The following is an 18181-nucleotide window of genomic DNA, read 5'->3' on the forward strand; positions in this document are numbered from 1 at the left end:
GCATTACTTAGGACTAATGCCTGGTGTGATGGGCCCTGGAGTGGTCCTGCGTGCTGCACCAGCCCGATTTCCACCTTCTTTAGGCCGAATTGGACCAGTGCAGAGTGCAGGAATGCTGCTGGCGCAGCACAGTGGGCCCAGGAGTGTTCCTGCACTTCACACGGGCCCTATTTTGGCCCATTTGAGGCCAAAATTGGCCCACTTTGGAGCACAGAAACGCTACTGAGTTGGCATATGCCCTCACAAGGCCCCGCTAGAGCCCGTTATGTTGGGCTTTGTTGCTCGTGATTCTATGAGTGCATGCCTGGCAGCCCTCCTGAGGAAATGTCAGGAGAGACCTGAGTCAGTACAGGATCTGAAGCCTAGTACTCCTCACAAGTAGCAGAGATGAATCAGCTTGGAAAAAGGAGCCTAATGAACCCAGCCTCACCTATAGGGGAAACTCCCTACATAAGGCTACAAGCCAGTGTGAGATTAGCTTGTCACAATCTTGGTATTCTTGCCCTGCCTGTGGCTGAGTTCTTGGACATCTGCTGCCTGAGCCTTGGATTGCCACAGTCTTTGGTTTTGGAATATGTTACTTGATCCTGGAGTTTGCCCTGAGAAGCCTTGTTGTGGACCCTGTTTTTTCCAGGACTTGTCTCCAATGGGGAACAGGACACATTTAATCTTTCTATTTATATCTGTTGCTCTCTGCTATGCTTTTAGCATTAGGTTGCTGCTGTTTCTGCTGGTTTGACATGAAAACATAGTTTAGAGCATATTGCTGTGTCTTAATTTCTTGGATATCTTGTGTGTTTTCTTGGTTTTGTTTTTTTTACTTATGACTTGTAGTCCATAAGATAACTTAGAGCGGAACTACAAGTGACAGAAGGCACAGATTGGACACTTGTCAGCTTCCCTCAAGTTTTGATGGGAAATGTAGGCAGCTTGGCAGAATGTTGGACAAGTGACAGTTGAAAAGTCCATTGGACAGCAGTCAGAGAGCCAAGCTTCAAGACCAGGACGCCTACATTTCCCATCAAAACTTGAGGGAAGCTGACAAGTGTCCAACCAGTGCCTTTTGTCACTTGTAGTTCCGCTCTCAGTCCTTAGCTTAATATTCTAGTGAACTCTGTATGAACTTTACTGTAGTTCTTTTCTGGCATGTTGTATAACTACATAAGTGCTCCTTCATCTTTGACAGCCAATTAAAAACAGTGAACAGTATCAGAGAAATGTTCTCTAATTGTTAGAATGGATCAACAATGTTCTGCTTACTTAACTTTTCCTGTTATCTTTACTGATTTATACTTCTTATCTTGCAGCTGGACATAGTGTCACTTTTTGGCTAGGTAGAATGTCACGATTGGATATATGAATAATTAATTAAACTATGATTGGTTTGAGACGTATCTATGTTATCACATGAAGAAGCTCTTAGATTTCTGCATAAGATAACATATGAGAATGCTAACCCAAATAGCAGATCAGGGTTTTGGCATGAATTGGGGATGTCAATGGTGAAGTTGGCAGGCTTAATCTATTTCTCCATTGGAAACCATATTCTTAGTAGTCCATCCCTCAAAATATGAGTGTTATCTTGTCTTTGAAAAGTTTTTTTAATGATTTCTTGATCCATAAATAGTTATAAATTCCTTCTTTGGTATCATTTATCTCCAGTTTTATATTTCTTCTGTTTGGATTTATAATCCAATCTGATATATAAACTAGTTCAGCTTCTTGACAATACAATTTAATATTTGGTACCACTAACCCTCCTTGGGTTCCCCGTTTTAAACCTTATTCTTGGTTTCTTCACATTCTATACAAAATCATTTATCCTTTTCTGCCATTTGTAAAGATTTGGTAACATTTGGAACAGGAAGTTCAGTTTTGGTAATATGTTCTTTTTAGCAGCAGAGATTCTTCATAACCATGAAATATTCAGTTTTTCCCATCTTTACACATCTTCATTAATGCTTGTCCAAACTTTGTGGTAGTTATCTTTATATACTTTATCATTTTGTCCTATTAAATTTATTCTCAAATATTTGACTGATTTTTCTGGTGACAACACAATCTCTTATTTCCTCTATCTCTTCTTGTTCTGTTCCAGTTGCTGCCAGTAACCTTATCTTAATCTTCTTATTGATCAATTTATATCCAGAATACAATCCAAATCTGAATATTTGTTCCATTATTTTTTCAGAGAGATGTTTGGTTTTGTCATTGATATAACATGATAATCCACATAACTTTTCATTTTGTATTTTTTTGCCTTTTATTCCTACAATTCTAGTGTCTTGCCTAATTTTCACAGTTGATATTTCCAATGCCATACTAAACAATAGTGGTGATATTGTTCAAGTTCCTTTTCTATTTAAATTTTCTCCATTAGGGAACTATTTACTAAAATTCTGGCTTGCTGATCAATATAAATGCTTTGCATCCAATTTAAAAATTCAGTCCCATAGTTCATATTTTGTAATACTTTCATCAAAAATTGCCAAGAAACATTATCAAAATCTTTCTCAGCATACAAATGTGTTGTTTTTCTCCTTTTCTCCTTGAATACTCAATTGCATTAAGTAGATATCTGATAGATAACCACTTGAAGCCAGCTGGGTGACCTTGGGCCAGTCACAACTTCTAGCTCTGTCAGCCCCACCCACCTCACAGGGTGTTTTTGTTGTGGGGATAATAATGGCATACTTTGTAAACCGCTCTGAATGGGTGTTAAGTCATCCTGAAGGGTGGTATATAAATTGAATTTTGTTGTTGTTGTTATTATCCTGTTTGATTTTTCTGAATTATATCTGGAATACATGTTCTTAATCTCTCTGCTATTATTGTTGTAAAAATACTATAGCCCACATTCAATAATGAAATTGGTCTGCATGAATGTGGTGTAATAATGGATCATTCCCTTATTTATATATTAAAATTATACTCACTTCTTGTAATGTTGATGGTATATACTTTGTCCTGTATTTCATTCATTAGTCTTTGTAAGGCTACTGCTAATATGTCTTCAAGGCATTTGCCATCAGTCTATCTCAGCAAGACCCTTTACTTATTTTTAGTTTTTTGATTACATAGGTGATCTCTTATATTGTTATCACTTGATTCAGGATTCTTCTCTGTTCAGATGTAAATTCTTTTTGGGTATTTTGGAGCTTTTTTATTTTTTTCCAGCTTTAAATAAACATTATTAAAACAGAGAAAAATGTACAATAACAGCTTAAAACAACATACATTAGAAGTTAGAAATAAAAACATTGAAAGACTCTAAATATTAAAGTATACACAAAAATTACTAAGTAATTGAAGAACAATGGGTCAACTAAATTTACAGTCATAGATAGAACTACAGTTAATGATAAATCTACATCATAAAAGTAGGAACTGTTTGGGGTGGGTGAAGTGGAATGTTGCCTCATTTCTTGCTATAAAGTCAATTATAGGTTGCCATGTTTCAGGAAAATCAGAGAGATACTGGTCTGATTTAATCTGCTTTTGTTGATCTAGAATTTTCTCCATTACAAATGTCCTGTATCTTCTTGTACTAATCAGAGAACAAAGGGATTTTACTGCTCTTCCAAGCTGCTGCAATGACTAAGCAGGCTGTGACACATTAAAATGCTATTATGTTAAGTCTTAACCGAGGTATACCTGTATTTTGAAAGAAATTCAACAACATTACTTCTGTCTTAAAAGGAATTAGACATGCTGTAATAGAAAATATTAGACATCAGAATGATTGGACATGTTTACAAGACCACCAAGTATGAAAATAGGAACCTTGGTCTGCACGTTTTTTTCTGGCAGGCTGATTGCTGTTCATATGATTAATTTTAACTGGCGTAAGATACCATCTCATTAATAATTTAAACATCTGGGTTTTAATATTGATTGATCTGGAAGTAGCCAATTTAGATTGCCAGATCTGTTGCCATTAAACTTTAGATAGTGTAAAACCAAGGACTCTGTTCCAAGCTGCACATATGATGGTGGTTTATTATTGGAGGCTGTTAATAAGATGTAGATGCTTGAGATAATTACTTTGTCACTTGCTGGAGGTACTTTTAACAATGTTTCAAAGTCAATCAAAGGTTTCAACAAATGATCTTTAAACACAAGTAAGTTTCTTATCTGAAAGTACTGATACCAATGGATCTGGGAATCTAATTTGGCCTCTAAAACAGACTTATTTAAAACCTTAGTGTTCTTATTTAAATCTATTACCTTGTACAGTGAGTTTTCCTCCAAAGCCTGTAAGCTTGCATCTGCAACCCTGGTTCATACCATGATTGACCTATGAAAGTAGAAAGTGGTGCTATTGGGGGTGCAAGCTTGGTACACCTATCCCATATTTGAAGTTAATTTAAAAGGAAAGTGTTATCAACAACAGAGTTTGGTCTTTCCTTTGGATTATTCCAAAATATTACAGGCAAGGTTTTGGGATAAACAAAACTCTGCTCTGTGTGTATCCAATCTAAAGTTGCAATTGGAATTAGGGTTTTTAATAGACTTGCTAGGAGTGATGCATCCTGATATTTATATTTGGGTAACCTAGTCCTCCCTTAGGCTTACTCAACGTGTTAAAACTAATTTTAGGTTTTTTGTTGTTCCATACAAAGTCATTAAAAGATTGTTGAACTTTCTTAAGAAAAGAGTTTGGGAGAGGAATTGGTAAAGTTCTAAAGAAAAAAAATTAAGTAGAATATTTAACCAACTTCGTTTTCTCTAGCCAGAAAATTGTAGATTGTTCCAATGCTTAAAGAGGGACGATGTTGAATGGTACAAGTCCAGGAAATTATGTTTAAACAAATCACTTAAATCAAGGGGGATCTTGATGCCAGAATAGAGACCCATTTGTAATCACAGGCCTTCTTTATTTGGAAAGTAGTCGCTTGGGAAAGATGTCTAGGAAATATTTCTGTTTTAGTTCGATTAACTTGAAGACCCAAAATTGCTGAGAATTTGGTAAGTTGTGTGTCAACAGCCAAAAAGGTTTGTAATGGGTTAGACAAGTATAATACTACACTGTCTGCAAACAGGCTGAGTTTCATCTCATCTTTTACTTTGATACCAAGGATTTGGGGGTTCTTGCAGATAACCATGACTAGGGGTTCAATAGAAAGGGCAAAAAGCAATGGCAAGAGTGGATAGCCTTGTCTGGTACCCTGTGACAGCATGAAGTCTTTTGAAGATAGGTTGTTTATTTGGATTTGGGCTACTGGAGACAAATAGAAGGCTTGGATGGTGTGCAAAAAATGTCCCCCAAATTCCATGTGACTCTGGAGTGAATTAGGTATCTAGGCTCTAGTTTGTCAAAGGCCTTTTCTATATCAATTGATAGTATAAGGGATTCAATTTTCTTTTTTCTGTTAATAATTTATGATGTCAAGTGATTTACAGATATTATCTGCTATATTTTGTTTTGGCATTGGTCTTGTTAAACATAATGTATGATGAATGAGTTTAACCTATTAGCGATGGTGGCTGTAAATATTTTTGCATCTTGATTTATTAATGAAATTGGTCTGTAAGATCTTGGATTAGTTAGGTTCTTATTTGGATTTGGTATGACTACTATTCTGGAAAGCAGCCATGATTGAGGAACCCTGCCAGAGAATAAAACACATTGCAAACCTTGGCTAGGGGACCTATAAGGATATCTGTGTATTTCTTGTAAAATTCACTTGGGAATCCATCTCTGCCAGGGGATTTACTGTTTTTCAAGGATTTGATAGTAGTTAGAAGTTCTTGAGCTGTGATGGGGGCTTCCATTAGGTCTCTGTATTCTTTTATAAGTTTTGGAATGGCTGATTTGGAGATCAAATATTCCCCAATCTGATGTGAGTTTGGATTGGAAGATGCATGTTGATCCTTACAGCCCAATCCTAAGAAGGGCACGGAAAGTGAACAGGAACCGAACTAAGGCTTGCGAGGGCGCATCTAGCCCGTACGCCCGCGTAAGTGGCCTTCCGCCCGCGCTGGGACGCGGCGCTGGCCCGCCGGCGGGCCAGCACCGGTGCAAGCCACAGGCGCCCGGGCAGCGGCGCAGAAGTGGCGTAGAGCCCTACGCCGACGCAGGGGGGGGCGGGGAGCAAGGCGGGGTCGGAGTTAGTCCGCTCCCTAAGCTCCTCCAGAAGCGGGAACGCCCACAGCGGCGCAAAAAAGCTACGCCACGGAAAAAGAAGGCGTAGCCCATAGGCGTCCATGGAACGGCGAAAAATCAGCCCCCTCTCTGAGCGCCTCGCCCCGCCCCTATGGCCCGAAGGAGCATAGGATGAGAACTATCCCGGGGACCAATCAGCGTGCGCGCCCGGCATGGACGAGCCCCCCTCTCTGCACCCAATCACCTGCGACCGCGCCCTACAAAACATCCGGCCAGCGCCGCCCAAACCCCCAGGTAAGTGAGCACTCGGCCGGAGGCTCTGCCCGTCTGCTGAGTGGCATTGCCCCTTTGAAAACCGAAACGGGCTGAGGGCATTCACATTGGCAGGCGCAGAATGCACTCGGGGGACTTTGCGAAAAACTGGGGGAACTTCGCATAAAGGGGAAGAGGTGCCTAACTGCCTAACTCTCTTTCTACCGTGATAGAAAGAATGACTCCACAGCTAACTGATGCATGCTAGTTGCTTCTAACTAAGCACAAACAAACTAACCCTTCCGTGGCAGAAGGGAATGACACTTTGCAAATTAACCGCATGCTCTCCCGTTTCCTTGCAGGTGCCCTGACTCTTGCGCTCCCACCTGGTGATGACCGACAGAGCGCTGACAGGTAAGGAGGAGGTGGGGGGGCATTCCGCAGATTAGTGCAAACCGCCCATTCACCTGAACCCACCCGCTCACTTGCCGCTTTGGGTGAGGCCCAGCAGGGGTGGGGGGCAACCATGCCCGCCCCTGGCTGCCTCAGAGGCAGGCGCCTCGAAAACCACATGTGGCCAGGTGTTTGTTGTGACCAGCTCATTCTCTCCCTTAAAGGTAAAGGCTTGCCAAGGCCGAGTGCATCCTCACCAGACCGTCATGCATCAGCTGCTGCCCTCGACCATGTGCAACCCCCCCCCCGGATGGCGGAGTGTGGGGCTTGCCTTGCCAGTGGAACGAGGCAAAGCCCACACGTGTCTTTTTCCCCCACAGGCACGTCCAGGGCATGGCTGCTCCCCCGCGCCCCGCCCTCCCCAAACATCTCTGACGGACGGTTGGCTGCAGCCCAGGAAGCACCGTCGCGCCGCGGCCTGCATCCCAGCCCCGCCCCTCCGAGCGGGAAGGAGGGCTGTGTGGAATGCTCCGGCTCCCTCGCCAGCCTAAACGCAAGCCCGCTCTTTCCAGTGCAATAAAACGAGATGTACAACAACTGTTTTCTGTGTCTGCGAGTCTGACTTCGTCCTCCGCCCCTCCCCCAACACTCCCGTCACATCTCCCCACCTGCACATTGCCACAAATGTATCCGACACACCCCGTCTTGCCTCCCCGCCCCTCCCTCCCTCCTCCTCCCCCCCTCCTCCTCTGTATTTGACCAGTGTCTGTACCACCCATCTGCCGAAGAGAACTTGATTCTCAGAAGCCTATGCCACAATAAAATTGGATAGTTTTAAAGGTGCTATGGGACCCTTTTTGAATTCGCTACCACAGGCTAACACGGCTAACCCCCCTGCATCTATGGCCAGGTAGAGGGTTGGGGCGGGGCATGTGAGCGGGGAGGGGGATCAATCCCCGGTGGGGAGAATAGCTGGCACCCGATAAGCAAGGGAGAGGGTGGTGCGAGCTGCCGCTGCAAGGGAGCGGGAGATGGCAGGGGAAACGGTCCACTCGCGGGAACCCTAGCCCCCACCAATGGAGAATCCAGGGTGGTGGCAGGCGGATGCCATATCCCGGGAAGGAGGTCTCGCGCGCCTGGGGAGGGTCGCCCCCATCGCAGCCGCAGCCCCAGCAACACAGTCCCATGAGCGGCCGCCTCCCAGAGTGGGTCCAGCCCCTCGGGCGTCTGCAGCAGCCCCATTGGTCATTCCACCCCAGGGCGTCCTGCCTCACATCCAATCCCGTGGAGCAGTTGCCAGCCTCCCACGCCAACAGGCCATGGTTGTTGGGAGGGGTGGGGTGTGTCCGAGGCTGCGCGTGGCTCCGCCCTGGCTCGGCGCCGTCTCCTGCGTTCAGCAATTGTGGCCACTCGCGTTGCCCTGCCGGGGGGGGGAACCACTCCGAGGCTGCCAGCCCCGCCAATCCTGCAGGGAAGGCCGCTGGCCCCGCCCACAGGGGCAGTGGAAGAGCGCATCAGCTGCGCAAAGTGGCTAAAATGCGGGAGCCCGAGGCCTCCCGGCTGGCTGCCACAGCGTGCCCCTTCCCTGGCCGGGCCATGCAGGCTGGGTGGCCACCCCAGGCCCGGGAGGGCCCCCCGATGGCAGGTTGCGTGACTGCCCCAGCTCAGGGCGGCATGCCAGGCAGGGCAGGTGCGTTAGGGCAATATGGAACACATGCCAGAGCGGCCCCTGGCCAGTCCTTGTGCATCCTAAGCCCCCCCCCTTGGAAGGGATGCGCTGTCACCGCGGGCCTGGTCATGCGCTCATGGTGCCAGGGCAGGATATGGCTGGCAGTTCACCAAAGTATCGCAGGCAGACACGGGTCCATGTGTAGATGAGCTTTATTCCCAGTCCCACGGCGCAACGTACAGCCAGGCCCAAGGGTTCACGTCCCGCAAGGATGCACTTGAGCAGCACAGAATCCCCGCAAGGGAAGAGGGCCCTGGGGCCATAGGAAGCCAACCACCACGGCCCCCTCCCCTCCAACCCACAGGTCTGAGACGGGGGGGGGGCTGTGCTGAACCTATCCATGAACTATGCAGCTGCCAGACAGAAGATAGGGAATTGTTACATCTCAGACCCTCCAAGGTCATGCCGGCGGGCGGTGTAGTTCGGTGGGCAGCACAGAAACACTATACCCACAGCGGTCCCGGCTGCATGGAGGGCGACGGGTGGCGGGAGCAGTGGGCGGCCAGGCTCGGGGCCCAGCTCATTGCCAAGGCTGCCGGGAATGACCTCCTGGCAGATGAGGGTGCGATGACTGCGCGGCCAGTTTACCTGGAGGAGCTCTTCCCTGGCCGTGCGGAGGAGGCCCACCTCATACGAGCGTGGCTAGACACGGCGCTGTGCGAGGTGGAGCATGACCTCCTGGAAGAGGAGGTGGCTGCGGGCCCTGCGCGCAGTAAGTCAGGGTCCTCGGCGCCATCCAGGGAGCCTCCTCCGCTGCCACAGAGGGCAGGCCATAAGGGCCCGGAGGCGTCCCAGCCACTTCCGTCGAGGCGCAGGTTGCAGGTGCTTGCAGCAGATGCCGGGCTGCCACCAACGGGTGCCCCCCTCCCTCTCTCCCCCCTCTGCAGGGACCATCAATGACAGGTGGATGGCTGCCATGGACCGGGTTCACGGGGCATTCCAGCAGGCGCGGGCAGCGGCACCATGTGAGTCTCGCCAACAGGAGGGGCACGGGCATGTGGGGTGGGGCGGCCTGCGGCCGCGACAACAACCCCAGAGCCCACAGGGGCCCTGACGCTCCCATCCCCCACCTCTTGCCCCCACAGCGGCGCCCGCCCGGAGCCCCTCGCCAGATGAGGAGGAACTTGGGAGGGGCTTCACCGCCTGGTCTCCACCCCGCTACCCGCCACCCGCTGAAGACCCAGAGGGTGACCCAGTGGAGGGGCCTGGCAGGAAGCGGCCGAAGCTGGAGCCCGTCCCCGCAGACGGCCGGGCAGCTGCCGATATGCCATCCCAGGCACAGGCATCTTGGACCCCAGCCGGGCCCCTGCTCTGTAACGGGGATGCCGTGGCGGGGTCGCTGGCCTCCCCCTGCTCCGACGCGCTACCTAGCCCTCACCCTCCTGGCTGCTGAGGCCGGGGTTCTGGGTTGGCAAGCTGCTCTCTGGGCGCCTGATGCGGCCCTGGAATCGATTGGGAATAAAGCCAAGTTCGTTAACCGCTTTTCCCGTGCAGCCCGTCCATGGGGGGCGGTGGCTGCTGGCCGGGGCGGCTTTCCCATGCTCTCTACATGCAGGGGTTGAGGGAGCGGGGACTCGGAGGGGCCGCCTGGGACACCATAGGGGCGTAAAGGGCGAGTGTTTGGCCGGCCGAGCCCCCCATGGCCAGGCATGGCCCTCAGCGCGCAGCATGCCACAGGTGCTCCGCGACCCTGTCTCGCACAGCTCGGTCATGCTCCTGGGGCTCTGCAGGGGCGTCAGGAGAAAGGCGACCGGCGGGCGGCAGCCAGGGGTCCTCGCCTGGGCCCTCTGTGGCTGGCAAGGGGAGCTGCTGGCGCACGGCAATATTGTGCAGCATGACACAGGCAGCCACGAGCTTGGCGACGGTGAACGGCTGCATGGCCAGGCGGCCGCCCGTGTGATGGAGGCATCTGAAGCGCATTTTCAGCTGACCGAAAGCACGTTCGATCACCATCCTCGTGCGCCGGTGGGCCTGGTTATAGTTGGCTCTGTCGGCAGGCTCATCCGCAGGGTATGGTGTCAGGAGGTAAGGCAGCAATGGATAGCCACGGTCACCTGCAAGGGGAGGCGAAGTTAGGATCTCCCTTCCCATCCCCGTCCCCTCACAGCTCCCCCACCAACTCCTGACCTAGGAGCCAGCCTCTCCCCTCAGGCCATGATGACAGGAGCCTGTTCAGGCCGGAGGTGGTGAAGATCTGTGCGTCGTGGATGCTTCCCGGGAACTTGGCAACGAGGTCCGTGAAGATCCCCTGGTGGTCACAGGCTGCCTGGACGTTGATACTGTAGAACCGGTGCCGATTCCTGTAGACCTGCGGCTCCTCTCTGGGAGCGCATATGGCCACATGCGTGCAGTCGACTGCTCCAATCACATTGGGGAAGCCTGCAAAGGAGGAGAAGCCAGCCCGGATGGGTGCCAACTCTGCCTCCGAGGTGGGAAAGTGGATGTGCTCGCGGATCCGACCAACTAGGGCGTCCAGGAAGGCATGCAGGCAGCGGCTGGCGGATGACTGGGAGACCTCCAAGGCCTCAGCCATGACTCCCTGGAAGGAGCCGGTCGCAAGGTAGCGGAGGGACAGCAGGACCCTCTGGAGGACGGGGATGCCCCGGGGAGCCGCAGCTTGCCCCTGAAGGGCGGGCGCGAGCTCCTCGCACAGAGCCTGTATGGCTGCCCTGTCCAGGCGGAAGCAGTCCAGGCAAGTCATGTCGCCCAGGAGCAGGGATGGCACCCTGGCCTGGAACCGGCGGCGGCGTCTGAGGCGGCGCCGCCTGAGGGCCGCTCGGACAAACACGGCTGGCAGGAGGTGGCTGGTCCGGATGGCTGGGAGCCGCGGCGGCAGTGGCGGGCACCAGGCGGGGATGATCAAGGTCCTGCCTGGAAGGAACGCAGGTTGAGTTTCAGCACCCTGAACCCCCCCCCCCACGCACAGCAGCAGGCCTACCGGTCTCAGCGGCCCGTTGCAAGTGGTGCTCAGGAGCAGGTCCTCTGTCCGCTGCATGGGCCGTCCCAGCCACCCTTCCCGGTCCTGCACCCCCTGTGCCCTCCTCCATCTTGCCGAGGGGATGGGTGAGCACATGACTAGGTGGCTGGTTCCCACCACTTATCTCGGGGACCGGACATTCCAGCGGGCACTACCCCCATGTCTGCTGAGAGCACTAGTGGCGGCGGAAGCCAGCGCCAGGCAAACTGAACAGAGGCCGAGAGAGTGGTGCTTTTTGGGCTCGTGGTGGAGAATGCGGAGGTCGCCCTGAGCACGCACAGGGGCGCCTCGTCCCGGTCTCGACGACGGGCATTCTGGCAGATGGCAGCTGACAGGGTCTCGGCTGTGGGCAACGCGCCCCGCACTGCTCACTCGGCAATGAAGCGCTGGAATGATTCTTTCGGGCCCGCGCGCAAACGAGTGCGCCTCCTCATGTCTCAGGGGGTTCCTTATGAGCGGGCCCTTGACGAGGGGCTCCCAGGCCCAGAGGCGGTCATGCGAGCGGTCATCCCGGAGGCGGTGGTGGGCGGCCTGGGCGTTGAGGTCCTGCCCGGTTAGTATTTGTGGATTCAGGGAGGCGAGGGGGGGGACGTATGGATCGTGGCACATGTGTGACAGGGCCTCTCCCGTGAGTAGGCACGGCCCCTGAGGGTCCAGACCCAAGCCAGGCGGAGGCAGAGGCAGCGGAGTCTGTGCCCCCCCTGGCAGAGAGCGGGGCCCAGGAACAGGCAGCCCTTCCACCGCCACAGCAAGCCCCTGCTGCCAGCGACGAGGAGCCTCAACCGGGCCCGTCGGGGGGCATGGATCCGGAGCACGGTATGTATCTGTGGCCCTGCTGCTGGTGGGGCCAGGGACCGGCTCGGCCGCCGGCCTCGGCCACACATCTAAGGCCACTCATGGCGCCGACCGGTCTCAAGACGAGGGGCTGCGGCTGCAGTTGGAATGGGTGTGCTTGGCCCGGCTCGGTGGCCTGTGGCAGCCCATGTTGGGCCGCTGCTCTTCCCTCCCTGGGGCCTCTTCCCACCCATGTCTCGCTCCAGCAGGGACCATGCGCCTGGAGATAGGCGGGGAGGTGATTGCCCAGCTGCGCGAGCTGCCACCCTCCCGGAGGACCTCTGCTGCCGGAGCGGCTCTCCTGCAGTCGCTCGGCTTCCCTGTGTCGGTGGAGGGTGAAGGTGGCCCTGGGACTCCGCCGGTTCAGGACACCTCATCGACAGAGCCGCTCGAGGAGCTGTCCCAGCCTGCAGCACCATCCCCTCCAGCCCCCCCGCCCCCGGGTGCCATGGGCCGTGTGCGGGAAGGACCTGGCTCCGCCTCTGAGGGGGAGGGGCCCATGGAGGGGATCCTTCCAGGCGCACGGGCTCGCGGCCCCCGCCCTGCCCAGCGGCTTCCCCCGACACTAGCCGCAATGTGGGCGGCGATCGAGAGGGAGCGGCTAGAGGTGCACGCTGCATGGGAGGAGGCGAACAACCGCGGCCGGGAGTTCATGGCTGCGGTACTGGAAGTGGGGGAAGGGGTCCGTGCCTCTCAAGTCCGTGCCGAAGCCCTGCTCGGGCGGCTCGTCGCCATCCTCGACCCTCCGGCCCCACCCGCTGCAGCAGCTCCACCCGCCCCAGAGGCACCCCTCCCTCGGGCCCAGTTGCGTGCGAGAGGCCGGGCCCGTGGACGGCCAAGGGGGTCCGGCCGCCGGCCTCGCCGGTGACCGCCGCTGCCGCCTTGGGGGTGGGGTGGGGTGTTTTGCTGCACAGACGGCTCTCCTACACGCCTCCCCTTCCTCACGTCTGCTGGGGGAGGTGGGATGATATAATAATAAAGGCTGATTTCTGTGCAATGGGTGTCTGTGTTCTTTGCCTTGGGATGGGGACGAGGGGGCAGGCCTGCTGTGTCTGCCTCTTGGTGGCGGCCTCAGGCCAGCCCTCCCCTTCGGCGCCACTGGGGGGCTGTCCCCTGCTGCCAGAGACTGGCTGCTGCCCTGGATTCCTCATGGCAGGGCGCCTGCCAGTCCCATGCCAACCTCTCTGGACGCGGCCGCCAGGGACTTGGTGCTACATTGGGCAAACGGGGGAAAGGCTTCTCAGACTATGCCCACCCCTCTCCTTCCCGACTGCGAGCCCCGCCCGACACACGAGCCGAGGCAGTCTGCCAGCATGGGCGCGGTTTGCCTGCTGCTCTGGGGCCTGGCCGGGATCGCGTGCTGCCCATAGGCTGCGCCTTTCCTGGCCCCTCCCCCTGACGCTTGTCAGGAACAGCGCCCTTTGGCTGCGCCTGGCGGCGGCCGTGGATCAGACCCGCCCACAACACTTTCTGGTTCTCCAAAATTGCATCTCTGCGCCGCTGCGGGCGCCGCTGCGGCCACACTTTGCTGGCACAGGATCCGGCCCGGCGGCGCCGCCACACCACCAGTGCAGCCGCGTCGGCGTTGGGGCCGGCCATAGGATTGCGCTGTTATAGTAGTTAACAAATATGTTCAAAATTTGAAAAGACTTTGTTACAATTTTTTTTTATTAGGGCCAATAATGTGGTTGATAAAACTAGAGGATTTTATTTGCCTGACTTTCCAGGCTAAAAGGCACAAAGACCTGAGATGAAAATTCCAATCATTTTGTTTTAGGAATAAAAGGTCTTTTTGGATCTTAGAAGTTTCCAGAATTTTCCTCTCAGCTTGCAGCTTTGTATAGATTTCTTTTACTTCCCGTCAATCTATGCTTTTGTTCCAAATAGGATATTTTGGAGATGATTTCCCCTCTTGCCCTTTTCTTCTCCCTTTTATAGGAAGAGGCCAAAGATATGATTTCCCCCTTAGTCACACAGCCTTCATTGCCTCCCATATTATTGCAGAACTGACTCCACAGTCAGCATTATGTTTGCCACTGACACTGGAATCGTGAGAAGGATTCTTAGAGCAACAGAAACATTAGGCACACTGTCCAGGAATTTTTGTTGTATGTATGAAGTACTCCTTGTGGTGGCATAGACTTTGGAAGTCTTCGGGCTATTGCTATAAGTTCACTCACAGCACAGATCTTCAGCATCAATATCTTTGTTTCCATTTGTGCATCAGTGATTTTTTCCAAATTCTTGCAGGCCTTAAGTACATCTTCAGTAATTTTTTTGTTGATATTTTATACAGGAAGCCAAATAGGGAATTATATTGTTGTAGCTTTTGGAATCTCTCTTCAACAGGGCCATGTCTAAGACAGCATAATAGAAACCTACTTTGAATTTCTGCTTTGGATCTTGCAATGCCTCTTCTTGGGCCTCCTACTCAAACTGCTTTTTCTTTCTCCTTTTTCTAACTTGTTCTGTCTCAAAATTTGGTAGTATTTCTAGCTCCTTTGCGATCTCAGTATCATCTGTCAAAACTTGTTGAAAACCCTCATCACACCTACCACCTACAAGGTAATTCTTGGTCACTTGCAATTGGCTTGTAGCTGAATTTAAATCAGCTTCCTTATTTTGTAGTAGCTTGCTTGCAAGATTAATTTCAAAAAGGATGTTGTACCACGTAACAAGGGATACCACAAACTCGAATTTACAAATGCATCAGCAAGGACCTTAGCTTCAATTCAAGAAGAATTTTCAGATAAATTTTTTAGACTTATGTCATCAAAGATCTCTATTAAAACATCATATATACTACGGAGATAATATCTCAGTGATTTCAAAGCATTGATTGAGTGGTATTACCTTGTGTTGAGAACAGTCTTTTGCTATATCTGTTTTCATTCTGTTGACAATTGTCTTTCTGAAATTAGGTATACTTGAAATAGAAAAAGTTGTACAGCCTTATTGGTCCATGCAAAATCCAAAATAAAGAACAAAAGCCATGTAATACCTTTTATTAAGACCAACTACACTGGCACAAAACATTATACAATCTCTCTATAGAAGAGCCTGTCTTATCCTTTGAGAACAAGAGTATGCAGTCCTTGGCATACTGACAAGGAAGTAAATCCCACACATCAGGAGTATTTCAGTTAGAATTTTTTGGCATTGCACTGTAGGAAATGGTAACAGGTAGATCTAGGTGTAATTTGCAGCCCCGTTTTCTTACTTACAGCCATTCTAAGCATGTAAGAATGTAAGAGTACCCTGCTGGATTATAGGGCAAATGTGCCAGACTGCACGTTTTAAAAAGCTTAGAAGTGCTGTACACACAGCTGCAGGTCTGTTAAGAGTTAATCCTTCACAGAAACAGAGCTTTGAGTGAGAGGCTACTTCAAGGCATCTGATTGGGTAGCATGAACTGGAAAGAGGGGGAGATATGTTTTTTTTCAGCCTAGCTGAGAGGAATTGAGAGTGAAGAGTTGGGGAAGACGGAGTCCTAATGAAGAGTAGTTTTAACACCGACAGAGAACTGGGAAAAAGTTGGCAAGGAAGTCTGGGAAGTAGGTACAGACTCCCAATTGGGCCAAAGAAAAGAGAGAGATCTTCTAAGGAGAGGAGATTTTCCCTACCCAGTCAAACAGGGAGGTAGTTCTAGAAAGTTAAGAGATCGCTGGTCAGGTGTGGTTGGAAACTGCCTTTGGAGACCTTAAGATTCAGTTAACAAAAAAACTGAAGGAAAATACTGGTGTTTGAAGAGAACAGACCACTGGATACTCACCTTCTGAGTAAAGGAGTACATCTTGGTGGGTGATTCCCACCCTCCAATCAGGGAGGCAAGAACAAAGTCTTTCCACTTCCTGTCTCCTTGGTGAGAGTCACCCATTTCCTCAGTTCTGGCAGTTCCAAAAGCAGTTAACAACAGCTTAAATTGTCAAATTCAACACTTCAGAAGATAACAAAGAGGAAAAAATGAGTATCAGCAAAGTAAAGAAACAATAAGACAGAAAGTGATCCTGTTGAACAGGAGAATGACAACAACTTGGAGAGGGACAAGGTGTTCTCTTTACCTCAAAGGAGAAGGGCCCTTCACAGTGAGTATCCAATGGTCCATTTTCCCTCTGAGGTAGAACAGAATAGTCTTTAAGTTTCAGGCAAAACAGTTTCCTTTAAGCTTAGTTTCTATGTTCTTATTAATGAGAGGTGTTTAGTTCAATACTTTGGTTTCAGTAACAATGTTTCTTCAGATAGTCTCCCCTTTTAAACTTAGATTTTCAGACATTTGTTCAACATAGTTCTCCCTTTACAACAGACCCGTGGTCCTCCTTAGAGCCAAATCCCCTTCTAGACACTGGGCAGGGATTATTCTTTTTCACCTAAGAAGATATAGCCCTATCCACTTGGCTTGAATGGGAGTCTCTGCTTACTATCTACTCATTTTGCCAAAAACACATATCCAGTTCTCTCTTGGCTGTGCAAACAGGTTTCAACTTGTGCTGGCTTTGAATTTCTTTACTAGAATTATTCCTCAAAATACAGATGTTACAGTTAGGGCAACTGATATCTTTTTCCTCACTTCAGATGGGTACCTGTCTGGCTCTCCTTGTCAGATTCTCTCATACACTCAATTTTCTCAAGTTCTAACTGAACTCAAAATCCTGTCAGCACCAACTGTCCTCCTGAAGCTGATTCTGACTAACCAATCAGAGGGGTGGGAGAGGAGGGAAGCAGTTGGTCAATCAAACTCTCATTCCAGGCAGTTATTAACTCTCTGCTGCACTGAGGAAATCTTTCTTTAAATTGCATTGTGTCACATAGGCCTTGTGTTCTTTTCTTTGTTTCTTCTGGATAAAGTTACTCTGTGCTAACTAAAAGAAACTGAGAACCCCAGGGAGAGCCAGCACCATTCTCTAGAGAAAAAAAGGAGCGTGAGCATATATGGAACCAACAAGAAAAAACTTCACTATTTACTTAAACTTCTAATTCCCCTTGGGAGTAATCTGTCTTTTTCTGGTATAGGTTTCCTTTCTAGCTGCCTTAGTGGGCCAATTAGGATTCCCTTTGTATGAAACTGCCCCTTCTACACTTCCTTGTCTGTGAGGGAGGGGTGGAGGATGAACCAGTGGGAGTCCTATCACTTCCATCAACACTCCAACAAAGACTGGCAATCTCTTCACTCATCGTTTTGTCTAATCATGTTTAGGAAATCCAGAGATAGCATCGTGGGTCCTGTGCCCATTGATCAGCTTTTTGGATGTGGGGAAACCACTCCACAGCCACCTCCTAGTTTGTTGGCAAGACTACCAGGGTGGGTCCAGAAATGGCCACTGCAGTTTTTTTAGGTAAGGACAAATAGTCCCTCTTTTTTGCATGCTTTGAGCCTCTGAGCCCCCAGCTTTTTGGTGCGCTTTGAGCCTCTGAGCCCCCAGCTTTTGCGCTGGGAATGGCAGTCGCTGCAGTCTCAGAGCGGTCTATGCTGATTGCACCAGTTAGACTACCAGGAATGGCAGGGGGGGGGGGGGCTTCTAACTCTCCTTCTGAAACAGTTGCTACTCTCTCAGTTTTCCATTTTAGAGCGGCTGAGAAACACGCTCTGTAATGTAGATTTGGAGAAAATGGCTGCTGCAGCCCATAAGCTCTCCTGACTAAAGAAATCTTTTTCTGAAGTTTCTTCATGTAGATATACAAAATGGAAGATAGAGATTAGTGAATAGATTCAGAAGGAATTGAAGCAAGGTACAAGAATAAGAATCTAGAGGTAGAATTGGGTAGAAAAGAAGGTAATAAAAAGCAAATAGGTGAGACAGCACCTAAAATGCTCCCCCTGTCCAGGCAGGGAAAAAACTTGAGATGGGTAACTCCCTTGAGGAGACAATTAGTGGAAAGACCTTTTAAAAAA

Source organism: Eublepharis macularius, chromosome 5, assembly GCF_028583425.1.
Source record: "Eublepharis macularius isolate TG4126 chromosome 5, MPM_Emac_v1.0, whole genome shotgun sequence".
Taxonomy (NCBI): domain Eukaryota; kingdom Metazoa; phylum Chordata; class Lepidosauria; order Squamata; family Eublepharidae; genus Eublepharis; species Eublepharis macularius.